Source organism: Tamandua tetradactyla, chromosome 10 (assembly GCF_023851605.1).
Source record: "Tamandua tetradactyla isolate mTamTet1 chromosome 10, mTamTet1.pri, whole genome shotgun sequence".
Classification (NCBI taxonomy): Eukaryota; Metazoa; Chordata; class Mammalia; order Pilosa; family Myrmecophagidae; genus Tamandua; species Tamandua tetradactyla.
In genome coordinates, this window is record NC_135336.1 from 31,674,860 (window position 1) to 31,696,605 (window position 21,746).

General features: G+C 34.7%; 1 protein-coding gene across 28 annotated transcripts in view; it reads left to right on the forward strand.

Moving 5' to 3' along the window:
- Positions 1–21,746, forward strand: part of ZBTB20 (zinc finger and BTB domain containing 20) — an 893,822-nt gene that overhangs the window by 366,873 nt on the left and 505,203 nt on the right. For 26 of the 28 annotated variants that reach the window (XM_077118274.1, XM_077118288.1, XM_077118272.1 and 23 more), the window contains one exon: positions 8,082–8,155. The exons of the other annotated variants lie outside the window; for them this stretch is intronic. The gene's annotated coding sequence lies outside the window, so the exon portion shown is untranslated. The remainder of the gene's footprint in view (positions 1–8,081; positions 8,156–21,746) is intronic. 28 annotated transcript variants of the gene reach the window in all.

A 21,746-nucleotide genomic window follows, 5' to 3' on the forward strand; every position in this document is an offset into this window, starting at 1 on the left:
TTTAATATGCAACTTTCATCAATGGATAGAACGTTTAGTTAGAAGATCAATACAGAAACAGAGAACTTGAATAATATGATAAATGAACTAGATCTAACAGACATTTGCAGAACACTGCTCCCCAATGGGCAGGATATATATTCATCTCAAGTGTATATGGATCCTTCTCCAGTATAGGCCACAAGCTTAGTTACATAACAAGTCTTACTAATTTAAAAAGATTAAAAGTATGCCAAATATAACTTGGCATGTAAGTTAAAGGAACAAAGGAAGCTGGAAATCAATAACAGGCAGAGAACTGGAAAATCCACAAATATGTGGAAGTTAAAAACAAACCCTTAAAGAATCAATGAGTCAAATATTAAATGACAGGGGGAATAAGGAAATATGTTTAGGGAAATGAAAATGAGAAAACAATATATCAAAATTTAAAGGATGCAGTGAAGGCAGTGCTCAGAGGAAAATATATAGCCATAAATGCTTACATTTAAAAAGAAGAGTTCAAATCAAAATCCTAACTGCACACCTGGAGAAACAAGAAAAACAGCAGCAAATTCAACCCAAAGTGTGTAGAATGAAGGAAATAACAAAAATTAGGGCAGAAATAAATGAAATAGAAAATTAAAAAATAACAGAGTATTAACAAATTCAAAACTGGTTCTTTAAAAAGATCAATAAAATTGGCAAACCTTTATCTAGACTGACAAAGAAGAAAATAGAGAGGATGCAAATAATTAAAATCAGAAATGAGATGAAGGACATTACTACTGACCCCACAAAATAATAGGGATCATAAAGAGGATATTATGAACAACTGCATGCCAATAAGTTAGACAACCTAGATGAAATGGACAAGTTACTAGAGACATACAAATAATCTATCTTGAGTTACAAGAAATAGAAGATTGGAACAGACCAATTACAGGTAAAGAGATTGAACTAGTCATAGAAAATCTTCTAACAAAGAAAAGCCTAGGACCAGATGGCTTCTCTGGTGAGTTCTACCAAACATCCCAAGAAGAATGAATAACAATCCTGCTCAAAGTCTTCCAAAAATTAAGAGCAGGGAACACTACCTAACTCACTCTATGAGGTCAATTTCACCCTCATACTAAAAAGTCTGATAAAAATACCACAAGAAAAGAAAATTACAACCCGGTATACCTTATGAATATAGATGTAAAAAATCATCAGCAAAATGCTAGCAAATGTCATAGTACACTAAAAGAATTATACACCATGATCCAGTAGGATCTATCCCAGGTATGCAAGGATGGTTTAACATACAAGCAATTAATATCATATAGTACATTAACAGGGCAAAGGGGAAAAAAAATACACGATCATCTCCATTGATGCAGAAAAGGAATTTGACATTATCCAATATCATTTTTTGATAAAAAATACTTACAAAAATAGGAATAGAAGGAAACTTCCCCAACATGAAAAGAACATATTTGAAAAACCCATAGCTAACATTATGCTCAATGCTGAAAGACCGAAAGCTTTCCCTCTAAGATCTGGAACAAGACAAAGATGCCCACTGTCACCACTGTTATTGAAATTTCTTGTCAGAGCAATTAGGCAAGAAAAAAGTCATAAAAGGCATTCAAATTGGAAAAGAGGAAGTAAAACTTTCCCTGTTTCGAGATGACATCATCCTAAATATAGAAAGTCCCAAAAACTTACAACAAACCTACTGGAGCTAAAAAGTGGATTCAGCTAAGTGGAGGAGTATAAGATCAATGTGCAAACACTGGTAGTAGTTCTATACATTAGTAATGAATAATGTGAGGATGAAATTAAGAAAAAGTTTCCATTTACAATTGCCATTAAGAGAATAAAATATCCAGGAATAAGTTTAATGAAGGATATAAAGAACTTATACACAGAAAATTATAAAACATTGCTAAAAATCAAATGAAAAATCTAAGAACACCTAAATAAATGGAAAGACATTCCATGCTCATGGATTGGAAGAGTAAATATTTCAAGATATTTCTACCCATGACACTTTACAGATTCTGTTCAATTGTGATAAAAATTCCAGCAGCCTTCTTTGCAGAGATGGAGAAGCCAGTCATCAAATTTGTTTGGAAGGGGAAGGGCTCCAAATAGGGGTTGTAAAAAGAAAAACAAAATTGGAAGATGCGCACTTTCTGATTTTAAAACTTATTACAAAACTACACTTGTCAAAACAGCATGGTAATGACAAAAGGACAGACATATCGACAAACTGAGAATCAAAGAGAGTTCAGAAATAGACCCTCACATCTATGATCAAGTCAATTTAATTGGGAAAGCATAGTTTCTTCAACAAATGTTTTGCTGGGTATCTATAGTTAAAAGGATAAAGGGGTCCACTGTCACACAACATATGAAAAATCAACTCAAAATAGATCAAAGAGCTAAATATAAGAACCAGGACTAGAAAACTCGTAGTAAAAAATATAGGGAAGCATTTTTAGGACCTTATGTTGGGTGATTTCTTGAACATTACACCAAAAGCATGAGGAGCAGCAACAATAAAAAAATAGATAAATGGGACTTCATCAAAAGTAAAAACTTTTTTGGATGAAAAGACTTCATTAAGGAAGCAAAAAGGTAATCTGCAGAATGGGAGAAAATATTTGGAAGCCACATATCTGTTAAACTTTTCACTTCCAGAATCTGTAAAGAAATCCTACTACTCAGCAACAGAAAGACAACCCAATCAAAAAGTGGTCAAAAGACTTGAATAAGCATTTCTTCCTAGTAATTATACAAAAAGTCCAAAAAGCACATGAAAAGTTGCTCAACATCATTAACCATTAGGGAAAACCACAATGGGATTCCACTTCACACCCAGTAGAATGGCTACTATTAAAAATTTTTTTTAAATAATGGTTAGAGAGGATATGGAGAAACAGGGGCATTCGTTGTTGGTGGGAATGTAAAATGGTACAGTCATTGTGGAAGACAGTTTGATGTCTTCCACAAGGCATTATTCACAATTGCTAAATATGGAAGGACCCAAGTATCCAGAAACTAGATACAAGAGACCATATATTTTAGGATTCTATTCATATGAAATATCCAGAAAAGGCAAATTTGTAGTAACAGAAAGCAGATAAGTCATTGCTTAAGGCTGAGGTGGTGAGATTGCAGATTGCGTAATAATATGAAGGATGTTTTTGGAGTTGTGGAAATGTTATAAAACTAGATTTTGGGGTTGGTTATATAACACTAAATCTATTAAAAGTCATTAAGTTGTACATTTAACAAGGTTTAATTTTATGGCATATAAATCATACCTCAATAAGTTCTTAGAAATGAAATTATATTTATTAAAATTAAGAGAAGAGTAGAGAAATTTGCAGACACCATCTTGGCCAAATTTAGGAAGGGTAACATCACCAGTGATAAGTCATGTTGATATTATTGTACCCCCTGATATAATGTAATAAGAAGGGTGTTTCACTTCTGTTTCATTCTTCCCCATAACTGACAACCACAGTCTAATTATGGAAGAACATCAGGCAAGTCCAAACTGAGAAATGTTCCAGAAAATAGAGTAGGAGAAACTAATGATGGAAAATATGGGACTATGTACTATCTTTGCAACTTTTCTTAAATCTAAACTTATTCCAAAACAAATAGTTAAATTTAAGAAAAAAGAAAGGGAAAATCATTCAAATATAATGCATAGACCTGTTTAGATTCTAATTCAAACCATTCCAACTGTTATTAAGAAAAAGAACCTAAAAATTGATCATTGAATTTAGGATAACATTAAAGAATTACTGTTACATATTATATCAGATAATGATAATTAGTTATGCTTTAAAAATCATTATCTTTAAGTGATACATACTAAAGCATTTATAGATTGAATGATATGATATCTGGGATTGTCTTTAAGAGGATATGTCAAAGGAAAAGTAGGAGAGAGTATAAATAAAAAAAATGACTATGGGTCATTGGTATAGGGGAGTTCATTTTACTATGCCTCTACTCATGCATATGTTTGAAATTTTCCATAATAAAAGTATTTACAAAGTGAACAGGAAACAAAAACTAAGAGAAATAATTAAAGTATGAAAATTTACCCTCTATGCTGAGCACAAACAGGCTTGATTTTTGAAAAATAAATCTGAGCAGTGTCACAATGAATAAATCCTACAGAGACTCTCTAAAACTTAAACCATGGACTATAGTTAATGATACAGTTATCAAAATGTGCTTTCATCAGTTGTTTGCTTGATTTTTTTTTTAAATTGCTTTCATCAGTTGTAACAAATGTTCCATAACAGTGCAAGGTGTTAATATAAGGGTGGTGGTTTAGTTTTCTAGGCTGCTTAAAGCAGGTGCCAGGAAACAGGTTGGCTTCAAACAATGAAACTTCATTAGCTTACAGTTTTGAGGCTGAGAAAAATGTCCAAATAAAGGCATCATCAAGATGATGCTTTCTTCTCCAAGACTGGCTGTCAATGATTCTTGGTTCCTCTGACACATGGTGTGGCACCTGGTGGCACTGCTGGTTTCTCCCTTCTCTTCCAAGTTCTTCCTTTCTTTCAGTTTCTTGCTTCCATGGTTCTCTCTCTCTCTCTCTCTCTCTCTCTCTCTCTCTCTCTCTCTCTCTCTCTCTCTCTCTCTCTCTCTCTATTTTTCTGTATTCATTCATTTATAAAGGACACCAGTAAGAGGATTAAGAGCCATCCTGATTGAGGTGGATCATACCTTAACTGAGGTCCTACTTACAATGGATCCACACCCATAGGAATTGATTAAATCTAAGAATATGATTGTCTGGGGTACAAACAGCTTCAAGTCACCACAGGTCATTTATGGGAATCCTGTATTTTATGCATGATTGTTATATAATCCACAACTTTTCTAATAACAAAAAAGAAAACTGGATAAATAAATAAGCCTTAATCCAAAAGGTACAATCAGTGCTGAAGAGTTGGGAGAGCACAAAGAGAAGTGCCTGCATTTGCATAGCCCTCCTAAACTGGAATGTTTTGTGGTTCTTTCTGTAAAGTTCTGTGATTTGGCACTATATAAGACTCCTATCTACATGTGGATTTTAAAAAGTCTGTGTGCGGTCAAAAGTAGCCCTTGCTCCTAGCCAATGTTAAGATCAGTAGTTTCCATCCACCTGCCTAGGTTTTTATTGCCTAGGGACTTTGTTTGGGGTTTTGTGATTTGCAAGATGGGTTACTAAAATATAATGCATTTGCTGCTTCTCTAGAAAGCCATTCGGAATCTTCAGTGCAAAATGTACAACTCTTTTCCTAAAGGGTCTCTGCCAAGAGAAGCATTCTTCTAGGCTTTGTAATTTACACTGATGACTGGGCCCTTTCCCAGTGCAACACTGGGTGTTGACTAAAATGTATAAAGCTTTGCATAGTTTTGTCCTGATTAGGAAGTGTGACAATGCTGGTCAATTTTAATTGTGTCTGGGATCGATCTGGGTAACTTAAATTTTTTTAACAGATTTTGGAATCTGATATGTAAGGAGCAAATTATTCTTATTGATGATACATATTCTGAAAATCTGCTTTCTTAAAAGTAGGTTTAGGGTACAGTGTTGAATTTGGAAAAAGAAATTAAAGAGATAATAGTGCTAAAATTAAGGGCCTGGCCTAACTTTCTGCTCCCTAATTTCACCCAACATATCCTTAGAACATTTCACTTCCTCGAAAACTCTTTTTCCAAGTGGCTTCCACCCAATACTTAACCCCTTTATATAGAGACGGAGTTAATGATTTGCTCATGAGGCAGATTTGAAGGGGAACAGTATTCATATCAAAGACAACTGGCCCCACTTCCAGGTCCATCTTTGGGCCAAGATATGTAATCGCCAACAGTGAGTTGGAGTCTGTATTTTTTGAGTCCTGGCGCAAAGTAAGATCCATCTGTTTTGCTCAGCCGTTTGCCTGAGTGCCACAAAATGGTCCTGTTATTAGTCTTATTTGTGGTCCTTTTTGAGGTTAGGTATAATGTAAATAAACTACAGTCCTCCTTGTGATGAATGCAGCATGGGAACTAAAAGTGGTGGTGTTGGTAATGGTAAGTGATGTTGCATCTCTATTTTCTCAATTGCTCTGTTTACTTTGGATTGGGAAGCAGACATTTAAGAATGATTTTGTCATCTGGAAGAGTAGTTGTGACCAAGCTTCCCTTAACAGGATGACAAGATGTTATTTTTGAGCTTCATTACCCTCACCAAGAAAGAAAAAAAAAGAGGGAATAAGGAATAAAGAAGAATGTGAAAGTACAGAAGAAACTGACAGAAATGGAGAGGAGAAATGGGTCAAAGAGAGGAATAGCATGAGGGAAGGAGGGCATCTTACTTCATAGACTGTCTAGTCATAGAATTTACTTTAATTTTTCGACCTGTATTTCAAGTCACTCAACATCTGCTAAACTAGGGAAAGGAAGTCTGAGGAATTGACTTGAAGTACTAGTTGTCAGTTAAATGGCTTATGTGTAAATATACAACCTAGTTTCCATCACCTTTCTTTTTCTGAACTAAACAATGGATCAGAGTCACTAACCAAATTTGATTGGTAAGTAGAACAATACCAGCTGGGGATGCAGATTTATCTACAGGCAGACAGTTTTTAAATTTCTGAATCATTTATCAGGGATTATTGTTATTCCATATAATTTTTGAGCATGAGTTATTTTTATCATATTCTTTTTTGAATGTTTTATTGCCTTATAAGGAAATATGTATATATCCCTCTTCTCATTCAGCTATCCCTGGTGACGCCTCCATAATTTCTGTCTTTACACTAGTGCAGTTTTAGTCTAATTCAGGCACATGAGAAGCAGGGGAAAATTTAGTCAATGTCAATGTTTTTTTTTTTTAGCCAAACCCATTCATGGTGGATTTAGTGTGAATCTGAGGAAATTTGCATTTAAAACCTATGTACATCAAATAGACACAATACCCAAAGTATCTCTCCTTGCATTTTTAAGGAAAAATAAAGCAGAATTCACAAGTGAGACCTAGATGTGTTTTCTAATAATAGATACAATTTCAGAAATGATTTATGGTCATGCTCTCATATGTGGAGATATTAAAATCTTACTTTGATCTAATGTGAAGTTGCACATGAGCATACTAAATTTGGTGCTACGAATATATAAAAAATGTACTGTCATGTTGTAAAGTAAAAGGAAGATAGTTATAGTATCTCCATTTTACAAAGAAGAATGATGTTTTTCTAAATCCTGTCATATCAGTTATTTAAAGCTAAAAATAGGGATTAGTTGATCATGTGTGTGTATGTTTAAATACATTCTTGTTTGTAGATAGGGTTGTATGAAGAAAGGACATCATTGGGAAAAAAATGTCATTTTAGGCCCAGATATTTATGACATACTTAGAGATTTAAGACTGGATGCTTAATTCATAGGTTAAAAATAAACACAATTGGTTATAGTTATTGAAAACTGGAGGTCGGGTTCAAATCCTGACAGTCTTCCCATTTTGCTTCAAACCTCAGTGACTGCTTGTGAGAAGATTTACAATATGGAGTGAGATGGGAATATATTGCAATAGCCCTTTTGTATTGCTAAATATGTTCCTTTACCTCTAATTCCCCATCTGCCCCACTAATTCAGTCATTTGAAAGTACTACATCTAACATTTTTTCCAATTCTAATCGAAGTCATAATTTCCTTTTGACATACGTATTCAAATCCATATATTTTCTTCTTTATTCTATGAAATTAACATTTTATGTAATCTTTAGGCTGTGAAATTGTTGTTTAGGAGCTTTTAAAAAAAAAATCAGATAGAATACAGCCAAAATTCAGAGACACAGAGTTTCTCGTCATATCGTTATGAAGTTCTTAACATGGAGGCATATTTTGTGTTTCAGAATTGCGTTTTTTTTTTCCTCTTTAGATCTTTTTCTTTTCATTAAAACTACTCTGGGAAGAGGGTTTTTTTCCCCTTAAAAAAAAAGCCACGCTTGGCTGATAATGCATTGCTTTGGATGGTGAAACATTATGAAAGTTTAATTTTTAATTAAATCTGAAATACCAATTATAACTGAAAGAGATTTCAACCTGTTTCTTTTCAGACTGCCTGAAGTTACATTTACAGACTGAAATCACTGTACCTTAAAAACAAAAGATTGAGCTGCACTGAATTTCCGTAAGTGGAAGCTTCTTGTACCTTCTTCTGTGTTACTGTGACCAATCCAAAAAAGGACAAAAATATTGGTAGCATGATAACCAGACGTGAGTAAAGATTTTAATGTCTCTGAACAGATATGCAAGCTTAAATGATTTCCTTCTTTAAAAAAAAAGGAAAAAGTTGGGCACAATATTCAGTATGGTTTTTTTTTTTTTTGTTAATCCAACCTAAATTGGGATTCCTTTCTTTCGGCTGGTTTGGATTGCATTGGGGAGGGCGGCACCCACTGTGCCTGAGCACAGTGACAGTCATCCTGTCGGGAAGGGTTCTTGCATTTTGGTACAATTCTCATTGAAGATAGCAGAAGGTTTCTTATGCAATCAAAATAGATTCCCTTTTTCTTTGTGATGTCATTAGAAATTCTCAGCCTTTGTGGCAATGGAAAAGGAAAGAAAGAGAAAGTTCATGATGACATCATAAGATTCTTTTCTCTTGGGGACTTTGGGCAAGACTAAGTAAAATGCATAATTCCCTTGCGTGCGTGTGTTCCCCATTCTGCTACAAAACAGTCAAAATAGCAAATCTTATGTCTTCCCGTGAGTTACAAGGCTGTCTCTCAGAGCCCCATTGTTCCATAAATGCATGTCAGAGTCTACCACAGTCTGGTCTACCCTTATTTAGCTGCTGTTTTGTCAATGTACTTGGAAGAACAATTAACATTTGGGATTTCAATGTCTGAATAACAGGCAGTGAATAGAAACCAAGCACATAAAAGATTCAGATGCCCAGGGTAAGAGAACAGGAGACTATAGTTGGTAAGGGAAAAAAGAAAAGCATTTTAATGTGGCACTGGAAGGTTGTGAAATATTAGAAGGGAAGTCAATCTGTTTTTTATTATTTTTATTAATATTATAGTAATAATAGTCCTGTATGTACATTTTGGTAGTGAATTCCAGAAGCTTATGGTGTCTTCCTAAGTTCTGCAGTTTAATGTGTTGCAGGGTCTTTCACTAGAGAGTCTTAAAACACTTTTATATAAAAATACTCCCAAACATTCATCTCCTTGAGCCATTGTTGGAATGTTGTACACGGAGTACCTTGCATCATGGTTTTCAGAGGGTCACAGTCCTCTGTGATTCAGACAGCTTCTTCCATTTTGACTTCAGTTCATTGTACTCCTTCATTATTGATGGTAGGTTTTGCGTATGGACCATCCGAAGTGCTGCAGTTTTTCAAATGAATCTGCCTAGTGTCAGAATTCCTGCTAGTCCATTTTTTGAGAGGTGATGCAAGATCATGTTTCTGTCAGAATATCTGATATAATGGAGAGAACTTTGGCAGTTTATGTATATTGGCAACTGGCTGATGTGAGTGAATAAATAATTGTTGGTATTTTTGTCATAAACAAAAAAGTTCAAACCCTTAAGCTTTCTGAGAGCCAGGACTATTTCTTATTCATCTTTATAATCTCCAGTGCCTGGTGCAATGATAGATATTTAAGAAATATCTGTTGTTTTCTGTACAACTATAACATTTTAAAGTCAGAATCTTAGCATTCATTCCATTTCAGAGAGATTATTTATTATGAAGAGGAGTTGCATGAAAGTTTTTGACAGTAAGAAAGACAATTTTAAAGGAATTTCCCAATGGCAAAATTTCTGTTCATCAATCACACTAGACATCAGTTTCTCAGTTTTTTTATGAATTGATTTTACACTTCTTCTCTTGAGCAATAATGAGAAAAACCCATTCATACAACATCCTTGTATGTGATATGATCTTTAGCAGTTTCCACTTAAGTTGTTTGTTTTATATCCCATATACTAGAGCTGTCTTCAAAGACAGTCTTCTGCGCTCTAGAACAGATGTTACCTCTACCACCTCAGTTTGTCTTATTGCCATAAGGTTGTGCTTCAAGGTAATGAGATAAGTGGTACAATGGATATTGGGTATACAGCCAAGGATTTGAGACACTGTCATTAGAAATTTCTGCTTTCAGCACATGAAAACCCAGGGCCAATTTCTCAGCATTAAAACACAGCATCTTTTAGGACTAAGAACAATTTGACTCCTTCTAAGTTTGTGGTTTTCTTGCATATAAGGCTTCTCTGTTTTTCCCCCTACTTTTAATTTATTTCCAAAACGGGTCCCTTCACTTTTATTAAATCAGCTTCTGGTGGATGCAAATTAAGGCTCTCATAAAACTTGGCCTCTGAGGCAAAATTAAAATGATAAAATGTAAGCCTAGTGAATTGTACTGTTTTTATGTTGAATAACATTAAAGGACATCAAAGAAATATAAACACATTTCCCATTTTTAAGATTAAAAATTTAAGAGAAAGGGATTTAAGGGTAAGACATTATCAAGCATTGTAGCTCAAAAGGATATCAGAATTAAAAGTTCAATTGCTTCATTTAAAAATAAGCAAACTGAGGCCCAGGATAGGGAACACAGGTTACAGAAACCATCCTTACCACCAATGCAAATCATCTTTGGATATTCTGGCCTGATGGTAGACCTGAGTTTAATCTCTAAGGCTTTGCTCTTTACTCTGCGTTCAGAGTCTAGCGTTTCCTGAAGAACAAATTACCGAAGGCTTATTTTTTGCAACCCATTGAACTATAGTCCCCTCCACAAAGTATAATCTAAAATTAATTTATAAATAGGAATTCAGGAACATTGCCTGCTATTATTTAAGTGTTTCTCTTTTTTTCATTTTTCCTGTACATTTTGATATCATGCCTTTGGTTGTCCTACAAATCACATAGAGGCATATGTATTTGGTTGACAATATTCTTTATGATGATCTACAAAGTGGACAGAAAACCATTAGAAACTTCAGTAGTTTAATTGGGCTAACAAGCACGATGAAACCATTTATCTGAACAGAGCCAAATGTGACATGGAATTCAGACTTCCCAAGATTGTGCAAGATTGTGCATGATGCATGATGTCAGAATGTCACTGTTGCCATGGGTCATTTCCATCAGAGTAAAGTTTTTCAGAGTCTGAAAATAGTGAAGTAAACTTTAATAATTTAAAATGAATTACTTTGCCCTAGTAGTTCATTTTAGGTTGACTTCATTGGGTTCTGTTATTCAGCAATCCAAAGAGGTGAGTGTAGGAAGTTTTCTATTATTTTATCCAGAGCTAAGTCCTTGCGCCATGATAAAATTCAGTTTACTTTGTATGAAAAGTTAGTAACCTAGTCTTTGTGTCCCAAACACAAGAAGACAATAATTTTGACCTTAAAAATTTCCCATGGAAGCTTTGGCATATAGGAAGAGGGAAGGAAGCATGGGATGCCAGAACAGGGCCCTAGATCTAGGTGTTTACCAAGGCACCTATGAGTTTTTCCCAATCATAATAAATTAAAATTTATTCTATGCCTCCTCTTTATTTTCACAAATTTTTTTACTGAATTCAATAAATATGTAGTATAGGGACAACAGGAAGAATGAGGTTTTTGTGATTTTAATCTTCCTGTTCTTTGGGGTCATTTCCTCTGTTTAAAAAAATATTTTTTATTGATAAGCAACATGCAAACACAATCACTCTTAACATACAAACATTCCATGCATGGTGTACAATCAATGGCTCCCATTATCATCACCATGATCATTTTTTAAGAACATTTGCATCACTCCAGAAACAGAAGTAAAAGGAAAACAACTCATACATACCTTATCCCTTGCCTCACCCTCTCATTGACCACTAATATTTCCATCTACCCAATGTATTTTAACTTTTATTCCCCCTATTATTTGTTTATTTTTTATCCATAATTTTTACTTGTCTGCCCATACCTGTACCCTAGATAAAGGGAGCATCAGACACAAGGTTTTCACAATCACACAGTCACATTGTAAACTTTGTATCTTCATACAGTCTTCTTCAAGAAACAAGGCTATTGGAAAACAGCTCTACAGTTTCAGGTACTTCCCTTTAGCCACCCAAATACACCATAAACTGAAAAGGAATATCTAAATAATGCATACGAATAACTTTCAAGATAACCTCTTGATTCTGTTTGAAATCTCTCAGCCACTGAAACTTTATTTTGTCTCATTTCTCTCTTCTCCTTTTTGGTCAAGAAAGTTTTCTCAATCCCTTGATGCCAGGTCCCAGCTCATCCCGGGATTTCTGTCACACATTTCCAGGGAGGTTTACACCCCTGAGAGTCATGTCCCATGTAGGAGGGAAGGGCACTGGGTTCACTTGCCCTGTCATCTTAGAGAGAGAGGAACATCTGAACAACAGAAAAGGTTCTCTGGGGTGATTCTTATGCTGAACTTTAAGTAGGCTTAGCCTATCCTTTGCAGGGATAAATTTTATAGGGGCAAACTCCAAGATTGGGGGCTTGGCCTATTGATTTGGTTGTCCCCACTGCTTTCAAGAGTATCAGAAATTCTCCAAATGGGGAACTTGAATCTTTACCCCTTTCTCCCCACTCCCCTAAGGGGACCCTACAAGTACTTCTTTTACTCACTGTCCAAATCACTCTGGGATTTATCGGGGCATCACACTAACCTGAACAAATCAACAAAATCTCATGCCCTGTTCAAGATACCCTGTACTTATGGTATTCAACTAAACTGACCATACAAGTTAAATTAGGAAATGCACTACCCAAAATATAAATTTTGCACCAAATATACATCTATCCCTTTAATCTCACACAGAATATGAAGTTTTAAGATATAGACAATATTATCCTTTACCCAGTCTTCTCATACACCTTAGTCCTATTCAGGTCAGCTTCATTCATATCTCTACTTGATGTCTGATCATTTTTTAAACTTCTTTTAAAAACAGTCCCTGTATGAGTTCTATGTCTCCTATTAACAGATAAATAAAATATTTCCTGTCATCAAGGAGCTTATAATCAATTTAGAAAAGAGATGCATGATTCTTACAGGCAAGCAAAGTGTTATATGGGTACAGTATAGGAAATAACAATCTGGTTACCATTTCTTCTGGGTCATCAAAGAATAATATATTAACAAGAAGTCCAAGCAGAAGGAGTAGAAAAAATGAAAGTTGAGGAGAAAATATGTTGTAATGCTATGGTTTGTGTTTAGGAGACTTGTTGGAGCCAGTGGCCAGAGAGTAGGAAAAGGAAGCAAACTCGAATGTACAGAGGATCAGTGTTTCCAAAGTGTAGGTTGTAACCCATTAGTAAGTCATGAAGTCAGTTTAGAGGATCACAGTTGGTATGTTTTTCATGAAATAGAATCAAATAGAAAGGAAAATTTTTAACAAGAGTGCATCAGTTATTTTTATGACACTGGATTGCAGAATAAAATGAATTTCTTACTGGGAATCATGCCCTCGAAATAGTAAAGCTACTCCAAGGATACTATTTTTTTTATTTGTTTGTTTGTTTTTTAAATAGGCAGGCACCAGGAATCGAACCCGGGCCTCTGGCATGGCAGGCGAGAACTCTCACTGAGACACTGTTGCCCGCCCGAAACTGTTTTTAAAATTCTCAACTCATGTTATCTTAACTTACAGCTAATATTGTTTCCCCATTTGGGATGTGAGAAACTGAGAGATTAAACAATTTTCTCAAGATCATACAATAGTTAGACAGCAGAGATAGGGTTTGAGCACATCTGTCAAATTCCACATTCATACTATTTCCACAATTTGGCACTGCTTCCCAGAGCTGCATGGCTTCAATTATTTCGCTAATGATAACTCACAAATTTATATCTCTAGTCTTGATGTATTTCTCAAACTTAGTCCTCCATTTCCAAGTTCCTTAGAGAAATCTTCAATTAAATATCACACTAGCTTCTTAGAGTCAGTATATCAAAACTGAGTTTATCCTCCTAATTAAAAATCCTCCTCCTTTTAACTTTCTTTATGACCTAATTCTCCAGGTCATGTTGGGTCAAAATATATGATTCTTTCCTCTTCCCCTTCCTACATCTCCAAAAAGTGGCCAACTCTCAATAATGTTCCATCTTTGTTACCTCGGCTCTAGTCTGGCTCTTGTTTTCTCTTACCTTTGAGAACCTCGTATTTGGGAGAGACTAGAAGTAGGACGTCCAACCCATTTTACACACTGCTGCCACAACCTTCCTGAAGCAGAAGCCATAAGATCATGCTCTTCTTTCTTTCAGACAGAAACTTTCAATAATGCCATATTGACTACTAAATCCCTAGCCAATATTCAGGATATTCTAAAGTCTGATTCTAACCCCATCTTTACCTACTCAATGTTAATGTGTCCTGTGACCAAATTCACCTTTATTAATATTATTAATATTATTTCTGCCATCTGGAATGTTCATCATTATTTTTTTGCATATGCAAATCCATCCTACCCTTCCAGGTCCACTTCAAATGCTATTTGCTCCATAAAACTTTCCCTCCTTGACCTTCCTAGGTATAATCCACTCTCTTCTGCCTGCTAAACTGGAATAACACACACATATAGCACTCATTAGGGCTGGATTACTTTCTTATAACAATATTTATGTGCATGTTTATCCCCTTCTAAAAAAGTAAATTCTTTGGGGGTAGAGTCTGTATTCAATTACCATTTCTAAACTCGACAGAATCTACCACAATAGAATCATTAATTCAATAATCAACTTCTTAATACTGGGAATATAGAAATCATCCCTTAGGCCCTCGTGGGGATTTTATTTTATTAAGCAATAATGAATAAAGTTCTCCTAAGGGAATCAACCATTAAATAAGTAAACACATAATTAGGAAATTACATGTTGTGACCCATAAAAAGAACTATGTAAGCAAGACAACAAAAGGTGAAGGAAATCTATTATACTTTCCACTGAATGTTAAAGAAAAAATTCTGAGAGAAAGTAGCATTTACGTTAAGACTTGAAAGGTAGAACAAGTCACCAAAGTGAAGAGTTTTGGGTGGAGGTTGGAGCCTGAGAGGAAGAGAATGGTCCCTACAGAAACAGCATGAGCAAAACCCTGAGACCTTTTAGCTCAAGGAACTAAAAGAGTTCCGGAGTCACTAGAGCAAAGTGAGAAAAGGGGTAGAGTGAAGGGAGGGGAGGACAGACAAGTAGTACAAAGAGGAATTTGGATTTCATTCTGAACATACTGCTGACACACATAGGGGAGACTGACAAACATACCAATTGAAGGGTAGCTCAAGAATAGATCAAGATCAGAATAATTCAAAGGTTGAAAATATGCACATACTCAGAGTATCCATGCATTTATTTTACATCCTCACTAAAGATTTACCTTAGAGTTTGAGAAGGGTTTGGATTTTGGAAATGTTTCCCATGTGTTACCAGAGTAGATCTCTGACAACCTCCTATGATAGGGTCAACTTAATTTTATTTTGTTTCTAGCTAATAATTATTAAAGTGTTGTTGTTGGTTAATGAATCTTTTATTTTGTTTACTTACTTTTAAGTATTTATTAATTAATTTCGGAATGAGTATCAAAAATCTGTTTTATTCCTAGAATATATTTTTAAGTTTTTTTTTCTAATTAGAGAAGTTACAGGTTTACAGAACAATCATGAATAAAATACAGAATTCACATGTATGACCGCACAAACAACACCTTGTATTGATGTGGAACATTTTTTACAATTTATGCAGCACATTTTTATGATTGTACTATTAATTAAACTCTGTAGTTTAATTTAGGGTTTACCATTTATGTAATGTAGTTCCATGATTTTTTTTAAAAATTTTGGTCTGTTATCATATATACAATCCAACATTTCTCCTTTCTAACCACATTCAGATATATATTTCAGTGCTGTTAATTGCACTCACAATATGTACTACTATTACCACCATCCGTTACCAAAGCATTTCCATCATTCCAATAGGAATCCTGTACATTTTAAACCTGAATTTACCATTCCCTATTGCTACCTTGTCCCCAGGCACCTATATTCTAGATTCTGACTCCATGAGTTTGCTTATTCTGATGGTTTCAGAGCAGTGAGATCACACAATATTCATGCTTTGTGTCTGGTTTATTTCATTTAATTTAATATCGTCAAGATTTATCCATGTTTTCACCCATATCAGGACTTCATTTCTTTTTATGGCTAGATAATATTCCATTGTATGTATATATTACATTTTGTTTATCTTTTCATCAAATAGTGGAACTCGGGTTGCTTCCAACCTTTGGGTAATGCCATTATGAACATTGCCGTGGAAATATCTGAGCCCCTGTGTAATAGTTAGGTTCAGGTGTCAACTTGGCCAGGTAATGGTACTCAGTTGTTCTGTTGCTGTGGACTTAAATTATCAGCATGTGAAATTCATCCATGGCTGATTATATCTGCAGTCAGCTTGGGGAGTACCTTCTGCAATGAACTGGGCTTAAAAGAGGTCAGAAGACAGCTTAACAGCACAGACCCAGACATTTGGAGATGCAAAAAGCAATCTCCCCCAGGGAAAGCTGTTTGAACCCGGAAGCCAGGAAGGAGAGCCAGCAGACACTGCTGTTTGTCTTCCCATGTGACAGAGAAAGCCAGAGGAAAGGCAACTGCCTTTCCTCTGATGAACTGCAAATTTGTAATGAAATAAATTTCCTTTATAAAATCCAGTCCATTTCTAGTATATTGCATTCCAGCAGCCATAACAAACTAAAACACCCTGCTTTGGCAAATTTTAGGTATATAATTAGTAGTAGGATTGCAGGGTAATATAATAGTTCTATATTTAACTTCCTAAGGAACCACCAAATTGTCTTCCACAGCTGCTGCACCATTATGCATTGCTACCAGCAATGAATGTGTTCCTTTTCTCTGCATCCTCTCCAACACTCTAACAACTTTTTTCCATTTTTTTTAATAGCAGACATTCTAATGGGTTTAAAATGGTAAATCACTGTGGCTTTGATTGGCATTTCCCTCATGGCGAATAATGTTGAACATCTTCCCATGTGCTTTTTGGCTATTTGTGTATCTTCTTTGGAGAGATGTCTGTTCATGTCTTTTGCTCCATATGTAAATTGAATTTTTGTCATTTTGTTGTTAAGTTGGAAGATTTCTTAAATATTCTGGATATTAATCCTTTATCAGATATGTGCTTTCCAAATATTTTCTCCTACTAAGTAGGTTGTAGTTTTAATTTCATGATGAATTTCTTTGAGGAAAAAGGGTTTTTTTAATTTTGATGAGGTCACATTTATCTGTTTTTTCTGTTGTCCATTATTCTTTGGATATAAAGTCAAAAAAAAACCATTGGCTAACACAAGGTCCTGACAATGTGTTCCTACATTTTCTTCTAGAGTTTAATAGTTCCAGCTCTCATACTAGGGTGTTTGATCCATTTTGAGTTGATTTTTGCATAGGTATGAGGTAGGGGTCCTCTATCTTTTTATGCAAATGTAGATCCAGTTTGCCTGACACCATTTGTGGAAGAGGCTATTCTTTCCCAATTGAGTGGTCTGCCACCTTGTCAAAAATTAGTTGATCATAAAAATGAGAGTTGATTTCTGAGCTCACAATCCTATTCCATTGGTCTATATGTCTATTTTTGTGCCAGTACCACACTGTTTTTCTTACTGTGGCTTTATAATAAGTTTTAAGATTGGGAAGTGTGACTCCTCCAACTTCATTTTCTTTTTCAAGATAGATACATTCAGGACCCCTTACCCTTCCATATAAAATTTTTAATGCAATTTTATTTATATATATTCACATACCATGTAATCGTCCAAAGTATACAGTCAGTGGCGCACATCATATTGTTTTACGTTCATCACCACAATCAATCCTAGAACATTTTAATATATATATATATATTCATATATATATGAATACTTTAACATCCCTTATCCCTTATCCCCCTATTATATATTTGTTTATTTGTTTGTCTTTATTTTCTTACTCATCTGTCTACATGCTGGATAAAGGGAGTGTCAGTCACAAGGTTTTCACAATCATTTGGGCACATCATAAAAGCTATACAGTTATACAATCACAATGAAGAATCAAGGCTACTGGATTACAATTCAACAGTTTCAGGTATTTCCTTCTAGCTGTTCTTATACACTAGGAATTTAGAAGGAATATCTACATAATGCATAAGAATAACCTCCAGAATAACCTTTCAACTCTTCGTAATCTCTTAAGCACTGAAGCTCTACTTTGTTTAATTTATTTTCCTCATTTTGGTCAAGAAGGCTTCCTCAATCCCATAATGCAAGGGACTAGGTTTATCCCTGGTAGTCATGTCCCATGTAGTGGGGGTGAGAGTAATGAGTTTATTTGCAGAGTTGGCTTTGAGAGAGAGCCCATATTTGAGCAACAAAAGAGGTTCTCTGGAGGTGACTGTTAGGCATAATTATAAGTAGGCTTAGTTTCTCCTTTGCAGGAATAAGTTTCTTAAAGGAAAGCTCCAAGATCGAGAACTTTACTTATTAAGTTGGCGGTTCCCAATGCTTGAGAGAATATCAGGAATTTCCCATGTGGAGAAGTTCAGTATTTCTATATCTTTTCCCAATCCCTCAAGGTGACTTTGCAAATACTTTTTTTTTTATTTTATTTTCTGCCCAAAATACTCTGGGATGTATCAGATATTACATTAACCTGTTCCTTATAAATTTGATGATTGGCTTTTCCATTTCTGCAAAGAGGGTTGTTGGAATTTTGATTGAGATTTCCCTGAATCTGTAAATTACTCTGGGTATTTTTGGCATCTTGACAATATTTAGTCTTCCAATCCATGAACACAGGCTATCTTTCCATTTATTTAGGTCTTCTTTAATTTCTTTAAGCAATGTTTCATAGGTTTCTGTGTTTCAGTCTTTTACATTCTTGGTTAAATTTATCCCTAGGTATTTGATTCGGTTAGTTGCTATTGAAAATGGGTTTTCTTCTTGATAGAAACACTATTGATTTGAGGGTACTGATTTTGTACCCTGCCACTTTGCACAGCTGATTTATTAGCTTTAGTAATTTTGTGGTTGATTTCTCAGGATGTTCTGTTTCCTATCTGCAAATAGGGAAATAATCACTTCTTCCTTTTCAATTGGGATTCTTTTTATTTCTTTTTCTTGCCAAATTGCTCTGGAAGAATTTGCAGTACAATGTATACTGCAAATTTGCAGTATACAATGTTGAATACAGTGGTAACAGTGGGCATTCTTGACTATTTCTGAACTCAGACAGAAAGCTTTCAGTCTCTCCCCCATTAAGTAGGATGTTAGATGTGTGCTTTTCATATAGGCCCTTTATCATGTTAATGATATCTCCTTCTATTCCTAGAATACTAAGTGTCTTTATTAAGAAAAGGTGCTGTATTTTTGGCAAATGCCTTTTTTGCATCAATTCAGGTGATCATGTGTGTTTTTTTTCCTTCATTCTATTAATGTGATGTAAGATGTTAATTGACTTTCTTGCATCGGACCAACCTTGCATACGAAGGATAAATTCTGCATGATCATGGCATACAATTCTTTTAATGTACTGTTACGTTCAGTTTGCTAGTATTTTGTTAAATGTCTATGTTCATAAGAGATGTTGGTCTGTAGTTTTCTTTTCCTGTGGTATCTTTACCCAGCTTTGATCTGAGGGTTATATTGTCCTTGTAGAATGAGTTAAAGAGTGTTTCCTCCTCTTCAGTTTTTCTGGGAACACGTTGAGTGAAATTGGACTTAATTCTCCTTGGAATGTTTCATAGAATTCCCCTGTGAAACCATCTAGCTCTGGATGTTTGGGGGGGGGCGGATTTTTTTATTACTAATTCAATTACTTTATTAGTTATTGACTTTTTGAGAACTCTATTTCTTCTTTTGTCAATGTAGGTAGTTTGTGTATTTCTAAGAATTTGTTCATATCATCTAGGTTCATTTATTAGCATACAGTTGTTCACAGTATCCATTTATAATCCTTTTATTTCATCAAGATCAGTAGTAATGTCCTGCTTTTCATTTCTGATTTTTGTTATTTCTATCCTTTTTTTTTAATTAGGGAAAGTTTCTAGATTTTGTTGATATTTTGAAAGAACTAACTTCTTTTTGTTGTTGTTTTCATTTTCATTCACCTCAAGATATTTCCCAATTTAACTTGTAATTTACTCCTTAACCCATTAGTTGTTTAATTTACACATATTTGGGCATTTTCCCTTTGTTATTGATTTCAAGCTTCATTCTGTTGTGGTTAGATAAAATATATTGTAGGATTTCAATATTTATGAATGTGTTGAGACTTGATTTTGACCTAGTATATGGTCTATCCTGGAGAATGATCTATGCGCACTTGAGAAGAATGCGTATTCTGGTTAGAGTGGGTGTAGTGTTCTATATGTGTCTGTTAGGTCTAGTTGGTTTAGTGGATCCTTCAAGTCCTGTACTTCTTTAATGATTTTCTGACTTGTTTCCCTATTCATTATTCAAACTGGTGTGTTAAAGTCTCCAACTAGTTTGTCTATTCATTATTCAAACTGGTGTGTTAAAGTCTCCAACTTTTGATGTAGAACCATCAATTTCTCCTTTCATATCTGTGAATATTTGCTTCATAGAATTTGGGGCTTTGATGTTGGGTGCATATACATTTATAATTGTTATATTTTCATGTTGAATGTTCCCTTTATTAGTATGTAATGATCATCTTTGTCCCTCATGACAGTTTTTGGCTTAGTCTATTTTATCCAATATTAGTATAGCCACTCCAACTGTCTTTTGTTTACTTCTTGCATGCCATGTATTTTTTTTCATCTCCTCACCCTTGACCTACCTGTATATTTGACTTTAAGGTCAGTCTCTTGCAGATAGCATATAGTTGGGCCATACTTTTTTATCCATTCTGCCAATCTCTGCCTTTTGCCTGAAGAGTTTAACCCATTTACATTTAAAGTCATACTGATAATACAGGACATTCTTCTGCCATTTTGCTATTTAGTCTTTGTTAGTCTTATGCCTTTTGTGTCCCTCACTTCCCTTAAAGTCTATACTATATTTTACATGCTTTTTGTGTGCTGTGCCATATTGAGTGCCTTCTCACTTCTATCTTGATATATTTTTCATCTGTTTTCCTTCTGGTTGCCATTGGATTAGAATTTACCATCCTAAATATAGACTAAACAAATTTGGTTTAATATAACTGAACTTCAGTAGCATGCATATATGTTTTCCTAAACTTTTGTGCCCCCCACATTTTTTTATTATCACTTTTATCTTTGTATATTGTATGCCCAAAAATCTAGATTTATCATTACTTTTTATGCATTTGAATTTTAGCACTTGTAGGAAGTAAGAAGAGATGTTACATACCAAACAACACAATACTATAATACTGACATTTATGGTTACTTTACTGCAGGTCTTTATTTCTTTTTGGTGCTTTGAAACACTATCTAGTATCATTTCCTTTCTCTCTGAAGAACTGCTTTTAGCATTGCTTGTAGGCAGTGTATAGAGCCTATGGACTCCCTCAGCTTTTGTTTATCTGGAAATGTCTTAATCTTTCCCTCATCTGTGAAAGAGTCCTGCTGGATATAAAATTCTTGGCTGGCTGTTGTTTTCTTTCAGCAATTTATTTCTACTCACTACCTTCTTACTTTCATGGTTTCTGGTGAGAAATCAGCACTCCATCTAATTGGAATTCCTTTGTACATAACATAATTACTTTTCTCTTGTAGT